The following is a 20,419-nucleotide window of genomic DNA, read 5'->3' as shown; positions in this document are numbered from 1 at the left end:
GTGTCAGATATATGATGGCAAACACCTTCTCCCATTCTATAAGTTGACTTTTCATTTTGTTGATGGTTTCCTTTCTATGCAGAAGCTTTATAGTATAATGTAGTCCTACTTACCAATTCTTGCTTTTGTTGCTTTAGGTTTGTATCAAATCCACACACACAAAAAATATATATTGCCAACACCTAGTTCAAAGAGCTTACCTGATATGTTTTCTTCTGCGAATTTTGTGGTTTCAGGTCTTATATTCAAGTCTTTAATCCATTTTGAGTTCATTTTTTGTGTATAATGTAACATAGTGGTTAGTTTCATACTTTTGCCCATGGCTTTTTATTTTACCCCACACTATTTCTCTAATAGAATATATTTTTTACTGTATATCTTTGGCTCCTTTGTCATAAATTAATTGACCATATATACAGGGGTTTATTCCTAGGCTGCATATTATTCATTGCATACTTCCCTTACTCTCAGCCAATACCTCAGCTAGATAGTCCTCCTGGTAAGATAAGCAAATGCTTTCTTCCTTCAAGATCTGAATCCTTAGAAAACTCTTTCCACTGTTGAAGATGATTTTGCAGGGTGTACTAAGAGATCTCCCAGTGAGCTTGGAATCTAAACACAGACCTTGATCCCACTGAATAACAATAACCAAATATCCTCTTGACAAACTGAATACATTGTATTAGCTACTGTAGTGCTTTTTTCCATTGTCTTTTGGTTTAGTACCATTAAGAGGCCAAAATGACCAAGGGTAGTTTTCGTTTTTATATTTGGGAGACTATAGCTATGTTTCCTGGTGGAGACATTCCTCTCTTGAGCTCTATGATCTCCACACATACTAAGCCCAGGATCATAGGAAAGGAAGTAAAAAATTTCTTTTCTGATTATTATATGCAATAATGAGAGGCATCTTTCACATCTTTATGTAGGTCCTGAACCTTTTATTACTGCCAATGGGAACAAAACCTCATATGTTGGCTGCTGGTTTCAGGTTTGTATCACCTGCTATAGAAATGCATCCCTATCTTACAAAACGGTATTTCCATGATTTATTCTTTGGTAATTCATGCAGCAGTTGTATGGAGCCAACCAATTATGGGTGATAGAACTAGTGGTACTACTGGTGATTTCATAGGACTTGTTTTAGAGTGTAGAATGTATGAATTATTACTGTGTAGAGAAGAGATATTTTGTAAGGTGCCATACAGTGGACATTCTATAAGGTCCTCCATAATGGTGCTGGGCAAGGAAAACAAATCTATACCTGGTATATGTACCTATTTTTGTAGGGAGAAATTGTGTCCCCCACCCCATTATGAAAAGTATAGACTTTAATAAATCTGCTACTTGTTTGCAGATCTCCCAGAGTATTATGCCATTTTAAGGCTGAAAGTTGGCCTTTGTATTAGCATGTAACAGTCTTCTCAGTCGTGATAGTTGGCCAAGTATCCTTGGTGAAGTATATTCCATGTTTTGGAATCCATGTTTAGTGCCATCTCTGCCACCATGAACACTTTGTAAATGAGTCTTTTAAGCAAGAATGGAGATGTCTAAGAAAAGCAACAAAAGATTGAAGAAACAAAAGATTGAAAAAGAAAAGAAACAAAAGATTGTTTCCGATAGTTTCTTATATCCCCCATTAGAGTGATACTTTCTAGTGGCATTTGTGAGAGGTATAAATATCTTCACTCTGACACCTTCTAAGAGATCCAACCATGTGTATTTATTTTGTCACTGACATTCTACTATTGTTCTTTCTGAGTGTCCAATTAAGAGTCAACTAGTTATCCATGGCCTATGAATCTATAGATTTGAACCTCAGGCCCCAGTTCTCTTTCCAAAGTGAAGATCAATCTATACCTCTAAGCTCTCTGCCTACTAAAAAAACTTAACCTCACTGAAAGATACTGGAAAATAGTGTACATATCCTGGTGGAGTAAAGATTATTCAGTAATTACAGTAAAATTTATTGTTTAAATAATTACTTAAGGAAGGGATAAATACATATAATCTACCTAGCATCCAAATTAAGAAATTTGTAAAAGAACAGCCAAAGAAACCTAAGTATAGAGGATATAATAAAGTGAAAAGCAAAGGAATTTAAATATGGGATAATTCATATAGGAAATATTTATAAATAATACATTTTCTATAAAATGAAAGTAAATCAATTAAGAAAAATCTATAGAGATGATGAGAGAATTCAGTGATTGGGCTTGGTAAAAAACTGGATACACAGGAGGACAAAAGGCACCCACACAAAAACTCACCCAGGGAGACAAGGTTTCTTCATACACCAGTGGTGAAGCATGCTACTTAAATGCATGATTTTGGGCCTGGAAAGCCTAGAATCATTCTCAACACCACCACTTTATAGGATATATTACTTTCTTATAAAAGCAAAGATATTAAAAGTAGCTCAAATTTCCAAAGTCTTGTGATGAAATACATGGAACAATGATTTTAAAATTACATGTAGTAAGTACTTAGTTACTGTAAATTTACTAAGAAAAAGAAAACAGGAAGAAACAAAATATTTAAAAATATATTCTAAGGCATTAATGTCAATATTGTAATATGTCAATTATTTTAAAATTTATATGTGTTTAATACAATTTCACTCAAAATTATCTCTTTTTTTTTCCTCTTAGTTTTATTCAAAGTTAGGCAAGTAAATGGCTTATTTCTGGACATTGGGGGGGTATGTGCTATGGTGAGTGCTGTGAAGTGTGTAAACCTGGCGATTCACAGACCTGTACACCGGAGGATAAAAATATATTATATGTTTATAAAAAAATTAAAAATTAAAAAAAAACCTAATGGTGTACTGTATGGTGAGTAACATAACACAATAAAAAATAAAAAAAACAAAATAGTTTGTTCATTAAACCCCCCTCCCCCAAAAAATGGCTTATTTCTTTCCTGGGATAATAAAGTAATATTTCTATCTTACACAATTACATAAATTAATCCTTAGATACATAATATTAAAAAGCTTAAAATAATATACATCTGAATATATATTATATACTGTAAGATATGTGATACCGTAAAGTATCAAAAATGATACTGAAAAATATATCTGAAGTTAAATTGCATAAGATGTAAATAGACTTTACTACCTAAAATTAAGATAGTTATATTAAAAAACTAAAATTCCATAAAAAAATACAAAGGTAAACATACCATGGAGAAATATTTGAATCATATAAATCACTTAAACTTATAAAGTAATTAACCTGGAAACAGCACTGAAAAGGGTAGCTGAATAAATAAAATAGGACAAACAATTTAAAACAGGCAATTCAGAATAGAAAAAAATATATAACCAAACTAAAAACTTTTACAAAATTGTTGATGTCATTAATAGGCAAATAAAAGAAAAATATTATAAGTGAAAATTTAGTTATTATTCATTGAAAATTAATGGACGAGGATTTAAAATATTAAATTTCTGATCTTTAACATATACATATTCATATGTTAGTTTTATAAATTGTCTGGTTTCCAAAGGGAATCTTGTCATTATGATTCAAAGTCTTAAAAATGTGTTACAAAACAATTTCATATCTAGGAATTTACTCTAAGGAGATTACAAAGGATATGAACACAGATTTAGCTAATAGAATATTTGGTGCATAGTTTTTAAAATATTACAAAACAAGAACCATCAAAGGCTGTATCATGCATTTAAGATAAAGAAAGATTTCTATGGGAAAGTATGTAAAAAGACGAATACATATTCAATACCCACATTCAAAACCCACATTGATATGCTTTCATGTATATCATTCAAATTCTTTTGTGTGTGTATTATCTGATTACAAAGATATGCTTATATATGCAAATATACATATATATATACACACAAATATGAATATAAGATATATGTATATACCCAAATGTATGTGCACAAAGACAATTAAATATATGTGATTTCCACATTTGTATATGGTATTTGTCTTCCTCTGACTTATTTCACTTAGCATAATACTCTAGCTCCAAGAAACAAAGCAAACGATCATAGGGGAAAAAAAGAGAGAGGCAAACCAGGAAACAGACTTTTCTCCTTTTTTTTTTTTTAAGATTTTATTTATTTATTTGACAGAGAGATAGAAAGCACAAGTAAGCAGAATGCCAGGCAGAGGAAGAGAGAGAAGCAGGCTCCCTGATGAGCAGGGAGCCCAATACGGGGCTCTATCCCAGGACCCTGGAATCATGACCTGAGTCAAAGGCAGCTGCCTAACCAACTAAGCCACCCAGGTGCCCCCAAGAAACAGACTCTTACCTATTAGAGAGCAAACTGATTGTTACCAGAGCGGGGATTGGTGAGAGATGGGTGAAATAGGTGACAGAGATTAAGGAGGGTACTTGTGGTGAGGAGCAGCACATAATGTATGGAAGTGTTGAATCACTGAATTGTGCACTTGAAACTAATATTACACTGTATGTTAACTAACTGGAATTTCAATAAAAACTTGGAAAAAATAAAAAAAAAATTAAAATTTTGATGCAGTCAGTATTACAGAATTAAGTTTTACTTGGTGGATATAGAATATGTAAGAATGACCATGGAGAGAACTAGTGTTGGCAGTGTAGATGAGACAGAGAACTAACGGTTACATCATTGTTTCCTTTTGACATTCCTTGGTAACTTTCCATAAAAAGAACAAATATACTATTACCTTCTTTTCATAAAATAAAAAATAGATAATTAAAATACATAAATAAAAAACTAAACTTTGTAAGATAGAAAATACATTAACAAACATGTCAATTAGTAAAATTAAACTGATCTTATATCTTCAATACTGTAAGAAGAGAAACAACAAGAACACTAAATTGTTCATTGGTTGGGAAAAATTAAAATTGAAAAAAAAATTTATATTAGAATAAAAGCTAGAATCTTAAAAATTCCAGAAATAAAATCAAATAGCATCCAGGTATTGAAAAAGCAATGAAAATATATAAATTTCATGCATATCTGTATGCAATTGATTTACAATTCTGTATTTTTTTCTTTGAGAGAGAGAAAGAGAGAGAGTGCTCATGCACAAGGGAGTGGCATAGGGACAATGAGGGGAAGAGAGAATCTCTAACAGGCTCCACACTGAGTGATCCTACAACCCTGAAATCATGACCTATGCCAAAATCAAGAGTCAGATGCTTAACCAATTGAGCCACCCAGTGGTCCCTATATATCTGTATTTTTCAAATTTTCCTCAATGAATCTGAAATCCTTTAATCAAGGAAACATTGCATAATATGAGATATTGAAAAGAAATCCACCAGTTGTGCCAAAAACTGTCACTTGGAGAAAGCTCATTGGATCAGAAATGCCTATATTCTTTAACAAGAAAAAAATAAATTCATTAAGATTTTTACTCAAAAATCTGAAAAAGACTGAAAAATAATCTGACATGTATATAAAGATTTATTTATACACAATCTCAAGTTTCTTTTTTAGGACACTATAAGGTAAATATTTTGAAACAGTATAAGAAACTTTTTATTTAGGTAATTATAAATGTTAAATAGAATAGATACTAAGAATTAATTGCAAATAATGGTATTGAAATATTGAATGATCTAGGGATGGGTTGTTTTTGAGGTGTTATTTGAAAAAGTTATGTGGGATATTTGAAAAATATATTGAATGTGTATGTATGTTTTAGCATAGTTAGAAATGTACCAAATTTTGTTACTAGTTCTCTGTTGTAAGATTATAGATGATGATTATTTTCAATATAATGTTACAATCACTTCACAGATAGAATTTTTCACCATTGTATAAAATAACGTATGACAAGATAATTGAATAGTAGCCCAAGTGATTTAGTTAAGCCAATCAATATAATTGCCAAATGCAATGCATCGTGACTATAGTATAGTTTACACATAGAAATTCAGATTATTGCTGAAAGGGTATTATATTTATAATAAGAAAAGATTTATGCGATGGAAAATTTTGTGTCAAATGAACATTGTTTTAACTACAAGAAGGGCAAAGGAGACACAGAGCTGACTTTGACTAAGGATTACTTTTAGTTTATTCATGAAGTGAAATTTTCCAGTAACATGACTGAGTCCAGATAGAATATGGACTATATAGAACTGTAGGACTGCAAAATAGGAAATATCCTTTGTAATCAATAAATAAGACTTCACAGTTTTTTTACAAATATGAAATATATTAACTTTATTAAGAAAGTACAAATAAGTAATAAAATTAAAAAGACATATGAAACTCCATATATAACAACCTTTCCATAACCGAAATTTGACTTTATAATGGGAGATTTATTAAAGAAAGCAACATTCTTTGCCACTGATAGACTTTGTGGCTGAAAGTAGCCTAGAAACACTAGTACCAACTAAGAGCTAACAATTAGCGAGTGCTTACTGAGAATTAAAAAAAAAAAAAAAAAAAAATACCAAGCATTCTACATGGATTGATGATGTCATTCTTCAAAATTACCCTGAGATAAATATGATTTTTATCCTAATTATAAAATAAAAGAGAGAAAGGTGCAGAAAACTTAAGTAATTTGTTCAGATTTTCACAAGTAGTAAATGATAGATCCAGGATTGACTTAGAACTTCTGCTTCTTAAGTAATATTTTTCTATACAAAGTAAGACTTTGTAATAAAAAAAGTATCAATAAACCAAGTTTATAATATACTGATTAACATAGTACATCTTTTTATAATCTACAATTGTGGAATTTTGGTTTGATTTGAAAGTTCCTAATATAAAATTTAAAAAGTCCCAAAATGTTCCTATGTAAAATCCTATCATTAAAATTTACACCATGTCATTTTTATTTTTTTCCTTTTTTCTAAATTAAAATAAAACAAGAGTTAACTTTAAGGTCTACCCTCTTGGTAAACAAAGACAAACACCAACTTTAAACAAGGATGCTGTCAAACATGTTTTAAAATCTTTTTCATTCAGATATTTCAGGGCTTTCACCAAGATGTAAAGAAAAGGAATCCCCTTAAAACCATTCCATTACATAAAAGAACTTTTAGAGAAGTACTGACTGGTCGCAGAGACATTGAATGTGCCTCCCAGAGTACATTAAACAATACACAACCCACCCCCACCCCCCATACACACAACCACATACCCTATATTCTCTAAGTTCAGAATAAGTTCAGATAAATGAAAGCCTGTCATTGAAAGAGCTTCCTAGTGTTAGGCTTGGCTGTTCTGGGGACTATGAAGGAGAATCAAGCTGTGCTACACATTGGGAGCTCTGCCAAATGAATGACATTTCCTGAGAACACAGGCAGAATTTTAAGAAGTTGCCTTGTCCTTCCTAAACAGTTGAGTTAAAGAGAATTAAAAAAAAAAAAAAAAAAAAAAAAAGCAAGGCAAAGAAAAGAAAAAAAAAAAAGACACAGTGAACCTGCTGGGAAGACAAAAGAAGAAAAAAAAACAGCAAATGTTTTAAGTTAACTGACCTGAGAATAAGTAGTATGGCAAAAAGCACTAAATGCTTCTTTTAAGTTTTGATACCTTTGTCTTTTTTTAAGATTTATTTATTTACTATGTATCATTTAATATATATAGAGAGAGAGTGTGGAAGCAGAAGAGAGGGTCAGAGGGAGAGGAAGAGATTCCTTCAGCAGACTCTCCACTGAGCATGGAGCCTGGGAGCATAGCCTGAGCCAAAACTGAGAGTTGGACATTTAGCCAGCTGAGCCACCCAGGCACCCTGTCTTGTTTGTTTGAAAGAAATCTAAGTATTTTCTCTATTTTGGATATTTATGTTTTAAAGAAGCACATTGATAAATACATGACAAAAGAACTTGACTAGATTTGGTCATATTCTCACTAAAAATATATAGAAGATATATATATATATATATATATATATATAGAGAGAGAGAGAGAGAGAGAGAGAGACTGATTTTTTTAAAATAGAGCAGTATCAGAAAAAGCTCAAATGACACCTGTACATTAGAGCTTTGATATATGAATTGACAGGTGAAATTTTGTAGTGGTGAGGGAAAGAGAAGTTATCATATACACAATCAAGGCAGAGTCCCTACTGAACTTCTTGCATAAAGTTGAGAGCCTATAAGGAATTCATTTATTGAGGGCCAGAAGGTTAACATCAAGAAAAGGCATTACTGGAAATTTTTATAAAGTTTTGTTATTGTCTAGATTTGAAGAAAGACATGAGTCTTTATACCGAAATGCATGCTGAGTCTAAAGCAAGATACTAAAAAAATAAAATTCATATTTTCAAAGAGATATTATCAATGACTAAGGATAATAAATGGATTATGTAAAACACATGCTAAGTAGATTGACAAAAGAACTTTCATCAAAAGTCGAAGTCTTTCAAAAGTGAAAGTGATACACAGATATTTTAAATTCAAGAGTGGGTATCACTCATGGGTCTTACCAAGTAAATTATTAAAGTAAATAAAAGATTGAAATGCACATAGCAAGTTGGGGGGGGAGGTATATTTTTGGTGAATATAATAATAATTAACTAACTAAAAATAATCTTATTTAAAGTTGAAAACATAATGGACTTCAAATTCCAGATAGCATAGCGGAAAGGAAGGAACTTGTTGAATCATTCTAAAATTTCTTTATTTTTCCACAGGGACATAAGAGATATTGATTACATTAGGGCTTTGTGAAATTAAGTACACGTGTTAAAAACTAAGGAATTACAACTAAATGTGTATTATAGGAATACACACCTTTCAAAAAGTGGATAGAGTAGATCAGTAAAAAAGAGTAGATCAGTAAATTTCAAGGAAAAAAAGTAAAATATAGAATATATATAGTAAATAAAAATTGTAAAATAGGATGTCTTAAATAAGTGAAAACAAAAACAAAAACAAAAGCAAAAACCTAAGCCAGTTGAAACCAAACCAAAAAGCCAAAATGTCACTAGACATAACAAATAAAGTGTATGTAGGGGAAGCCTGGGTGGCTCAGTCAGTTAAGCATCTGCCTTTGGCTCAGGTCCTGGGATCTGGCTCTCTTCTCACCACAGAGAATGTTTCTCTCTTCTCTCTGCCTGTTGCTCTGCCTACTTGTGATCTCTCTCTCTCTTTCTCTGTCAAACAAGCAAACAAACAAATAAACAAAATGTTAAAAAAATAAAGTCTATGTAAAATTTTTTGGAGAAAAGTATGACATTTTCTTGAAAGAAATAAAAGTGGACAGAAATGCATGGAAGGCTGCATATTTCCAAGTCGTCGATATTATGGTGATGGTAATCCCATAGTAATCCAAATAATTTCAAAAAGAAATTTACATTATATTCCTGAAATTTACAGGTATGAGTAATCAAGTATAGCCACAGTGATTCTGAAAAGAAAGCAAGAACACAATTGGGAAATACTCTCTCTCTCTCTTTTTTTTTTTTTTTCCAGAAAAAGGTATGTATAATACAGCAAAAGTTTCCTCAAATTGAATGGTAGTTTAATCTTTGTACTTGACATTAAAATCTTCATATTTCCTCTCTATTAGGAATATTTCATAATTTAAAATAAAAAGATTTTGATATCTTTTTTCATTTTTTTACTTCTTCATAGATAATTACAGTGACTATATATTAGCAAAAACACACAAAAAAATTTAAAACCATCAAAATAATTCCTCATTTCAAATTGTATTTATTCAACTGCAGTTTGCTCACCCACAGCATTTAATTTTAGTAAGTTTATTTAATAAAATGAAGAATAAATAAAACAAGCGAATTCATTCCTAAGCACTTCATTTGGGTAGACAACTGGTAATTATGTTTGAGAAAGCAAATTTAACGGTTTAAAAAACACCATATTCTCACAAGAGTTTATATTTTATTCCCTTTTAGAGAATCTTGAAGAGGAAGTAATGTGTTACCAAATCAAAAATTAAAGGCCTATTCCCTGTTCATAAATTAAAAAGAAAACATGTGTTGTAGTTTGGAATTTAAAATATGGCTATTTCAGGGGCACCTGGGTGGCTCAGTGGGTTAAACCTCTGCTTTCGGCTCAGGTCATGGTCCCAGGGTCCTAGGATCGAGCCCCGCATGGGGCTGTCTGCTCGGCAGGGAGTCTGCTTCCCCTTCTCTCTGCCTGCCTCTCTGCCCACTTGTGATTTCTGTCTGTCAAATAAATAAATAAAATCTTTAAATAAATAAATAAATATGGCTATTTCATTGAAATACAATGTTTTTTTTCTTTTCTTTCTTTTTTTTTTTTTTTAAGATTTTATTTATTTGACAGAGAGAGATCACAAGTAGGCAGAGAGGCAGGCAGAGAAAGAGAGAGGAGGAAGCAGGCTCCCCGCGGAGCAGAGAACCCGATGTGGGACTCGATCCCAGGACCCTGAGATCATGACCTGAGCTGAAGGCAGAGGCTTAACCCACTGAGCCACCCAGGTGCCCCCAATGTTTAAAATATTGGATATTTCACCAGAAATACTGAAGAGCTTTCAGAAGCCGCCATCTAAATCTGTGTGGAATTTTACAAGATTTCCATTCTCAGGACTATGTTTGTATTCTTCAGTCCTTGAGTGTTAGCTCTGTCTAACAATGTGAAACCAGCACTTCAGGAATCACAGAAGAAAGTCGTTTATATCAATCATGAGTGGATTTATTAAGCTCTATGAAAATTATTGTTTTTGTTGTTGTGGAGTTGTTGGGGCGGTTACATGGAGTACATAATGCAGTATGAAACCTTCCACCACTCCAAAAGAAACCGTCCTCTCTTTCCTCTTCTTTTCTCCTTATAGATAATTCTGGATCTCTGAATTTATTTTCTCTGTTATGTAGCATAGTCTGCCCCTTTACACCTACTTTTCAAAATTAACACCTACTTTTCAAAGTTAACAAGACCCTCCAGTTTTCTGCCTTTTCGACTGAACATTTCTTGTAATATGCTTCCCTAAAAAATATAAATACATAAATTGTATAATATAAAAAAGCTGGTAAGTCTTGTGGACAAAAGTTGGTAAGTCCTGTGGAGAGAAAAATTTAAACAGAAAAGGGGAAAAAGGGATATGAGACTATAGGCCTGGAGGAGGAGTGGTTGCAATTTATAAGAGACAGACAGAAAGGCATAACTGAGTTTTTTGTTCAGTTTATGGATACACACGAGTGATTGAGGAGTAGTAATTCCTAAGCAGTTTAAACCATGATTCCTTACCTCTCTTCAAATTCTGGGTTTTATGATTCTAAAATAAACCACCAGCCTTATTCTCTAAGGATTTGTTGTTTACTAATCTTTCCATAGGTTTTTTTTTTTTTTGTTTTTTGTTTTTTTTTTTAACTCGGTTAGTGGTACAGCTATTTTCTTGGCTCAGGATCCTGGGTTATTGGCATGCCTCACAGTCTTGGTCAGACCTCTGAATCTGAGAACCTCTACTCTTCAGCGCTCCATGCCTTCATGAGTCCCTCAAATAGCATCTGCTTAGGCCAACTCTGCCTTCAGCTCCCAGGGAGTGAATCACACACATCTAAATATGTGATGTACTCTCTTTCAGAGATGAAAAGATAAAGATAATTTTGATTATGCAATAATATTCAGAACATTTGGGAATTCTCATTTGAGACTATCTTCAAAACTCTGGCATAGTCTTTTGATCATATGTATTGATGTTGAGGCTTTTAAAATTCATATATATATATATAAATGGTATATCTATTGACATATATAGATATATCTGTTAAATCCTTTGAAATGTTGATTTTAGGGAATTAAAAAAATGTATTCTGACCTGTATTTGACAAAATGAAAAACATGGGTTTGCTTAATGGGGAGGGGGTGTGGATGAAATTTTAATTTTTTGAAAGAAACAGATCATAAACTGGGAGTGTAATCATTGTATTGTTATGTGTACTATTTTCAGATCACCAAAATATTTTATTGATGTTTTATTTAATTGATATCATGATTAAGTAGCATGAAGAAGTAAACAAAAAGTAAGTTTAGAAATATAAAATTAATTCTTTCAATAACTTAATATTTATGAGAACTAACTATTTGCCAGGTACTTGCTTTTTTTAAAAAAAAATAAATTTACTGTTAACTTTAATTCTTTCATCTTCCAGTGAAGCAAACAGCAAAATCCATTGATCATTTAGCAAATATAAGATATAAAAATTTCTATTAACATATACAAAGTTATATAAAATAATTATATTTGTAAATACATTCAGAAATGAAATGACTTTTGAAACCCTTGAGTTAATTTTCAATACCAAGCCTTTGAATTTAGAATCAACTTTTTTTTTTTAACTTTTAATGGACATGCAACTCAACATAATATTTCTCATTTTGCAAATAACTTGTCAATTATTTTGTCATTCCTGTGGTTACACTGTGTTTATGTCAACTAAATCACATTAAAGAATTATGCATGTGAGCAATCATTTTATCATTCATAAGTTGTTGCTTTGGAACTACATTACTGAAGCAGTAACTATAATTAAGTTTTGCAGTTTAGGCAAAGGCCAAGTTAAGAACGTGTCAGCACATCGTTACAACTTTAGAACACATCTTGCCACAGGATCAGAGCTTACTAAGCAAGATACAAGAACTTCAACTTCAAAATATGGATATGTACTGCTTACATGTTGGGTCACTCTTTACATCATATTCCAGACAGAGAGAGCATGTTATAAAGGGAAGATAGTAGAGAGATCTCCAAATTGATTATATCATTCAAGAAAATGAAAAAACAATGCATGCATACCAGAATCCTTTTGTCTACTTAGGAAGTCTCTTAGCTGTCAATTCTTGTCCCTCCAATGTTGCTTTTCCAGATAGATGTGCTTCTTTCAATTTCTAAGTTAGCTCTCCAGTGCAACTTTTTATGAAGTTCAGTAACCTGTTTCAGCCAGCAAACACATTTTAAATCATTATATACCTGCTGGATAATGATGCACAAACCTTTTCACCATTACCCTCCCTGACATCACATTATGGGTAAGGAATTGGGTGATTTGTCCCTTTATCTTGCAACTTTGCCCATCAGGCAATGGGTGTCGCAACTTTCTGTTTTCTAGACTTTTTTCCTTGAGAGGGAACTGGTAGTAGACTTGCAGATGAGGGTACTTGGAGAAACACTGTTAAGACTGGTAGCAGCAAAGCAGAACAACAAGAACCTTGAACTGATTCGTGTGAGGGTAGTGGGCACAAGTTGCTTTTATTATTATTATTATTATTTGTTTACTTGTTCTGTTTTTGTTTTTAACAGTTGTAGAGGAAAGAAAAAAAACATGTGAGATATTTATCCAGGCCAAGTGTTTTTTGGGTAATCAGTAAAAGCTTATAAGAAACAGTTTTGCTATTCTATCCACAGTAGAATAGTTTTTTAGGCTTTTACATTTCTTTTTTGTTGTTGTTCAAATTACTGACTTTAATTCAAAATGGGGAGGAAATGGTCCCTAACATGTTTCACAAATTGTTATTGCCTTTTATTCTCCTCGCTTACTGATGGAGCATCCAGTGACACTTAACACATTTAAATGTCTGAAAAAATGACTTTGTCTTAGAAATGATACAGTTGATTCTCCAACACCATTTATTTAATTCATCACTTGAAGGCTCTTGCTTAAGTTAAATCCTATGTCAGGTACGCAGAGTACATTTATAAACAACTTACCTTCCTTCCTTTAGGGGGACGGACTTCCAGGTTCATCTAGCAGCCTCAGAAATATTTTCATTGCAGGGCTGCAACTCGTTGCTCTTATTATTAATTAACTTTATAATTTCCCCAAACAAAAATAGATTTACCACTTCTAGACATCTCCATATTGTGCATGCCACTCTCTTCCTTTTATAATCAAGATTTTCAGCTGAAGACAGAAAAAATATCTTAAATATCTTAACATAGTGGCTATGTTATGCATATATGATTAGAGGGAAAAATCTATGTGCCGAAAACTATACCCATTACCTATTACGACATAAAGAACTGTCTACTAGTGTGTGTGAGAGTATATGTATTTATCTAAATATGTGCTTGTGTGTGTGCCTTTATGAGTGTAAATGTAGATATTTGTAAGTAAATGATATGCTTGAAAGAAGTAGTCTCAGAAGAAAGAGATATAATATGTGAACTTTGATTTGTCTATTTCAATATTATATAACATGCACAGCTATATGTATAAGAAAAGAGACACTATTAATAATCATACCAGGACAGTAGATGTAAACCAATGTTGTCCCTGGCAAAATATGTTGCATGCATATACACACACACATCACAGATTGTACATATTAATGTGGGTTTGTATTCTGCCTTTCTATTTTCAGTTGGTTCTTTTGAGATCAAGAATATGTACCTGCTGAGTTTCTCATTTAGTGATTATAGTGACAGCCCACAGAAGTATAGCTCGTGACTTGCCATAGCTGAGCTCATGTTGTTGTAAACTTGTCAGTTACACTACCTAATTCAATATACCTCAAATAGTAATAGCTCAATAAAGCCAGAGATTTAAAAGTGTTATATCTTTACATTATGTAGATGGATATTACATGGTTGTTTGGGCTTTTATTAAGTATGGTTTGATATATGCTTCGAATAAACCCCTGCTTGTAAACCTCTGGCAGTAAACTAAAAATACATTTACTAAATAGAATCAACTGTAGGTTTTATTTTTATAATTTTTTGATGCAATATTTTCTTTTCAGCCACTTTGCTTTTTATTAATGTTAGTTTATAAGGGATAAATTGACATTAAATATTTTAATCAAGTTCAAAGGGATAAGAGAATGTATTTGAACCTGTCTTTTTAGGAAAGGCTAAGTGGAATAGACTGGGTTTTAACAGCTGGTCCTAAAAGATGAAGATCATTAGGGTCATTAAGAAGAAGAAAACAAGAGGGCAGGTGTGATCAATACTACCAGTTGTTAAAATCTTTGTTAGTCACATTGTTTACCTTCTTTGAGTAAGTGTTAGAAGATAAGAGGTACACAAGCAAAATGATTCTGAGCATAGAGATTATATATCACTTTACGGGTTAAAGTTGTGATCAGTTCTTCTGACTCTCAAATACTTTGTCAGCTGAAATTCATCTACATATGCATGTGTATATGGCCAATTCTATTGCTGAATCTAAGAATAAAGATTTTTTCACCTATATTTCATACATATACACACACATATAACATACATTACACAGACACACATTTTTGGTTCATATATATGCATATTAATATAGACACATATGTGCACACATATATAAAATAGATGACCTAACGAAATAGAAAGTACAATTGCTCCTACTTGACTTTGAAGTACTCGGAAAATTATCACACACGTAGAGTTTGCATTTATGCATTTAAATAAAGAATGACTGAGATCCAATATTTCAAACCCGATAGAAAACCTCTTATTTGAAATTAATTATCCTTTCATTATATCTGTTTGACCTCTAAAATGCTCTCAATATGTTGTGTTTGATGCTATAATTAGAATAGGCTATCAATGATTTGCATACGGTTGGATGGTGGATGAGTAGTTGAGTTAATGGATAATTGATAGATACAAGAATCACTCTTGCTCCACCATCTTTTGAAGAATTTATCAACACACTTCGAGCTTTTGTGAACACTTGTACGATTTATAAATGATCCTCTCTTGAGGTCTCTTGCAGCTAGTTGTTCTCTTTATCTCGATATGTTTTTCTGGCCTGGCCTGCTATGCATTGAGTCGAATAGCAATAACTTGTCTATTCAACCAATGCACTTTCAAATTGGAGAGGTTATGACCTGGAGATTTGGATCAGTTTGATAGGAAGACTAAGCCAACTGTGTAGAAGTAGTGCTTTTTTCAGTCCTTACTCTTTTCCGGTTTATCTGATCTCTGCTTTGCAAATGATCCTGATTTGCTTCAGTGTTCCTTCTTCCCCTTTCTGGGAAGTGTACATCTGCTTCTGACATCTGTCTTCTATCTTCCTTTGTAAATTATGAAGTGATGCCAACTCCTTTTATCAACAAATTACCCTTAGAAGCATTTACAGGCTATAATGATTCTTTGATTTTCTTTGATTCTTTATGAATTTGCAAAATGACTTGATGCTTATATTAGCTTTGTTTGTCCTTTCTTTTTCCATATTTAATATTTATAGTTGGCAGGCCCAGATGGTGTACTTTGTTATGTCCTGAAATGTTGCTATTTTTTTCATTCCTTAATTACAGGAATGTCAGTCTGTAATATCCCCAGCTTCCATCTCTAGTTGACATTGGAGATTTCACATTTGTTGTATTATGTATTGAACTGACTGTTTGACACTGTGAAATACCCAGTAATCTTTCCTTAACCTTGCTGCTTTTCCGTGTGTGTCTACATTGACCATTTGCCTTTGCTGTTAGATGATACCCTCAATTTGTTGCAGTTTTCAAAGTTTTACAGATATTTTAGACATTGATATCTCCTCATAAATAAGACACTAAGGAATGAGAAAAAGAAAATAATTTGAGTTACATGGAAGCAGTCAGAAGTATTGTAGAAAAAAAATAAACAAATAATTATTTTGTAGCTCTGGAAGAGCCCTTATAATTTGATAGAGAAAAAATATAAACATATTTATTTCACATTTTACAAATTCTGTATCTTTTAAAAATATATTTCATGGAGCCATATAGTAACAGGCCTAATTCGTATACTTAAAAGTAACAGGGATTTCTTCTCATAAGCTTATTTACTTTTGACTATTAAATTTTGATCAACATCATATTTCTGATCAATCATTGGCAAATTCTTACAGCTCAATTTCCTAAGTTACTTCAGTAAAATGTATAAGGACTTAGTTCATCAAACTCTTAAGATCTTGCTTTTAGGGCGCCTGGGTGGCTCAGTGGGTTAAGCCACTGCCTTCGGCTCGGGTCATGATCTCAGAGTACTGGGATCGAGTCCCACATCGGGCTCTCTGCTCAGCAGGGAGCCTGCTTCCTCCTCTCTCTCTGCCTGCCTCTCTGCCTACTTGTGATCTCTCTCTGTCAAATAAATAAATAAAATCTTTAAAAAAAAAAAAAAAAGATCTTGCTTTTAGTTACATACTAGACTTTCGCAATAACGTTCCTCAACTCTTTAAATTTTCTAAATGCTAACAGAGATTATAATGCAAAGTATTGTGCTCCATATCACTCGGCATCAGGGAAATGCAAATCAAAACCACAATGAGATATCACCTCACACCAGTCAGAATGGCTAAAATCAACAAGTCAGGAAATGACAGATGCTGGCGAGGATGCGGAGAAAGGGGAACCCTCCTACACTGTTGGTGGGAATGCAAGCTGGTGCAGCCACTCTGGAAAACAGCATGGAGGTTCCTCAAAATGTTGAAAATAGAACTGCCCTATGACCCAGCAATTGCACTATTGGGTATTTACCCTAAAGATACAAACGTAGTGATCCAAAGGGGCACGTGCACCCGAATATTTATAGCAGCAATGTCCACAATAGCCAAACTATGGAAAGAACCTAGATGTCCATCAACAGATGAATGGATCAAGAGGAAGTGGTATATATACACAATGGAATACTATGCAGCCATCAAAAGAAATGAAATCTTGCCATTTGCGACAACATGGATGGAACTAGAGCTTATCATGCTTAGCGAAATAAGTCAAGCAGAGAAAGACAACTATCATATGATCTCCCTGATATGAGGAAGTGGTGATGCAACATGGGGGCTTAAGTGGGTAGGAGAAGAATAAATGAAACAAGATGGGATTGGGAGGGAGACAAACCATAAGTGACTCTTAATCTCACAAAACAAACTGAGGGTTGCTGGGGGGAGGGGGTTTGGGAGAAGGGGGTGGGATTATGGACATTGGGGAGGGTATGTGCTTTGGTGAGTGCTGTGAAGTATGTAAACCTGGTGATTCACAGACCTGTACCCCTGGGGATAAAAATATATGTTTATAAAAAATAAAAAATTTAAAAAAATAATGCAAAGTATTTTCTTTTAATTAATTTAAATTTCTCATATCAAGAACTACTAAAAAATTTAGTTTTTACTATAAAAATTTAAGTAGTTTTTTTCATATTTTAACATTCTTTTAAAAATGTCCTTAGAGATAGACCCAGAAATAGAAGTGTTCTCTTCATCTAACAGTCCTGTCTGGTCAATGAAGTCTGTACTTTGTCCTTGGATTCGACATCAAACAAGACATAGATTTCTCACCTACTACACCTGACAGTGTCAGCCACCTTTTAAAAAGACATTTGTAGCATCTCTAGAGACTGCTTGTCTCCTAGCTCAGGGAAATCCCTGTACACAACTCAGAGGGTACTATGTGACCTTTTGCCTTTATGTCTATTTCATCATCTTTCTTTATAATTTCAACTTAGAATAAAGGATATACAGCATTCTAAAATTATTGCATTGGAGGAATGGCTGGGCTAATGAAATATTTCCAACCTGGAATTTTATCTATTTTGGAATATGTGAAGGTAAATCACATTTTTTTAACAGTGCTCATATAGGGGTGCCTGGGTGGCTCAGTCAGTAAGCATCTGCCTTCAGCTAAGGTCATGATCCGAAGATCCTGAGACTAAGCCCTGCATCAAGCTCCCTGCTCAATGGGAAGCTGCATCTTTCTCTCCCACTCTCCTTGCTTGTGTTCACTTTCTTGTTGTGTCTGTCAAATAAATAAATAAAATCATTAAAAAAAGGTTCATATAAGCAACACATATTATTGTACAATTACCCTGTCGCAGGCCATAAATTATAAACAGCTACCTCATGGCCATGTTTTATTATACATGTGTATGCATGTGCACATTCATGTACTCTGTCTATGGTGTATTTACACACAGAGACACACATAGACACACAGACACACACACACACACACACACACAGAGTTAAGATATTTCATGTGAAAGAAAAGACTTGGGGCTAATCATAAAGCAGATCTACCAAAACAAGAACACCTTTAAAAAAAAAATATATATATATATATATATATTAACAACTGACTACCTAGAAGTAACTCTGACCCTCTTGTGCTAATTTGGTGTGATTCTCTATCTTGTCCCCATTACTCCCTTTATCTGTTCATGTTTCATTGTTTAAGTATTTCTTGGCATTTTTTGGTCTCCTTTGATAATTTATTTTTTTCTTCAAAATCAACCAGCTGCAATACCTGGACACTCGTGGCATTTTGTTATCACATGGAGATATCATATTTATTTGTAACTATATATTTACTCTGTAAAATGTATCCTATTCTGTAGTATAGTATACTTCCCATGATATTTGAAACTTACATAATAGGTGGTCTATCAGTTAAACAGGTGAGGGAGAAAAATGCTTTTGGAAGAAGGAAAGGAGGCCAGAAAGTATAATGAAGCCAGATCAGATCACCAAGACACAATCTTCTATATAATGTCTATTACTTACATCTTTAGCTTTATCTTCCGTTACAAAATATTGACATATAATCAGGGACTTCTTTTATATACCCACAGTGTCTGCTAGTTTACTAACTTTGTGTTTATGATTTTTTTTAAAAAAATTTTTCTTTATTTGTCAGAGAGAAAGAGTATGTGTGAGAACAAGCAGGGAGAGCAGCAGGCAGAGACAGAGGGAGAAGCAGGCTCCCTGCTGAGCAGGGAACCCAATGCAGGACTTGATCCCAGGACCCCAGGATCATGACCTGAGCCGAAGGCAGACACCCAACTGACTGAGCCACATGGGCATCCTGTTTATGACCTTCTTTCATATTACAATGTCTTTCTGTCAAAACACTACTTTTTTTTTCAAAAACATTGATATTTTTACTGATTTCTCACCATTTGCAAGTGAACTATCAGATCTGTATAACTTTGTATGCTATGCAATAATTCTCAGTTTTAATAAGCCACTCCTAATTCTTTAAAAACCACCATCAAGATAAATGTGACCACATAATTAATTCATGATGATGACCTTATTCCTCTTTGAGGATAACCCACCACATACTATTTTCTTTTCCCTATTTTGCCTTATATTGTTACACAGGCTTTCAGGTAATCCAATGTTTGTAAGTTTCAGAATCCATACATTTGGAAAATATAGCTTTGTATAAAGTGTTCATATTGTTTGTGTATAATGATACTATATAAAATGATTTGTTATGTGCATTGGGAAGAACTCTTTTATCTGAAATAGTCATAATAATCTTGGGCTGGAAAAGGATGAAAAGGAAAGAAAAAGAGGGGATAAAACTTACTGAAAACCAGGAGCTGTGCACAGGTGTTCCAGGATTTTATGTGCTTTAGATAGTTTAATACAAAAGAACTCTATTTGAATGCTTTAATATATGGACCATGCCTGGTACATACCAGTTATTAAATAAATGTGAGATTCCTTGCTCTTTCTTTGATTGAAAGATTTAATTTATTCCTGCTTTCTTACATATTGAGAAAAAAAATTCCAATGTACCTTTCCATGATTTAGAATTA

This window comes from Mustela putorius, unplaced genomic scaffold, assembly GCF_011764305.1.
Source record: "Mustela putorius furo isolate JIRA1106 unplaced genomic scaffold, ASM1176430v1.1 tig00000083_pilon_pilon_pilon, whole genome shotgun sequence".
Taxonomy (NCBI): Eukaryota; Metazoa; Chordata; class Mammalia; order Carnivora; family Mustelidae; genus Mustela; species Mustela putorius.
This window is presented reverse-complemented; position numbering follows the sequence as displayed.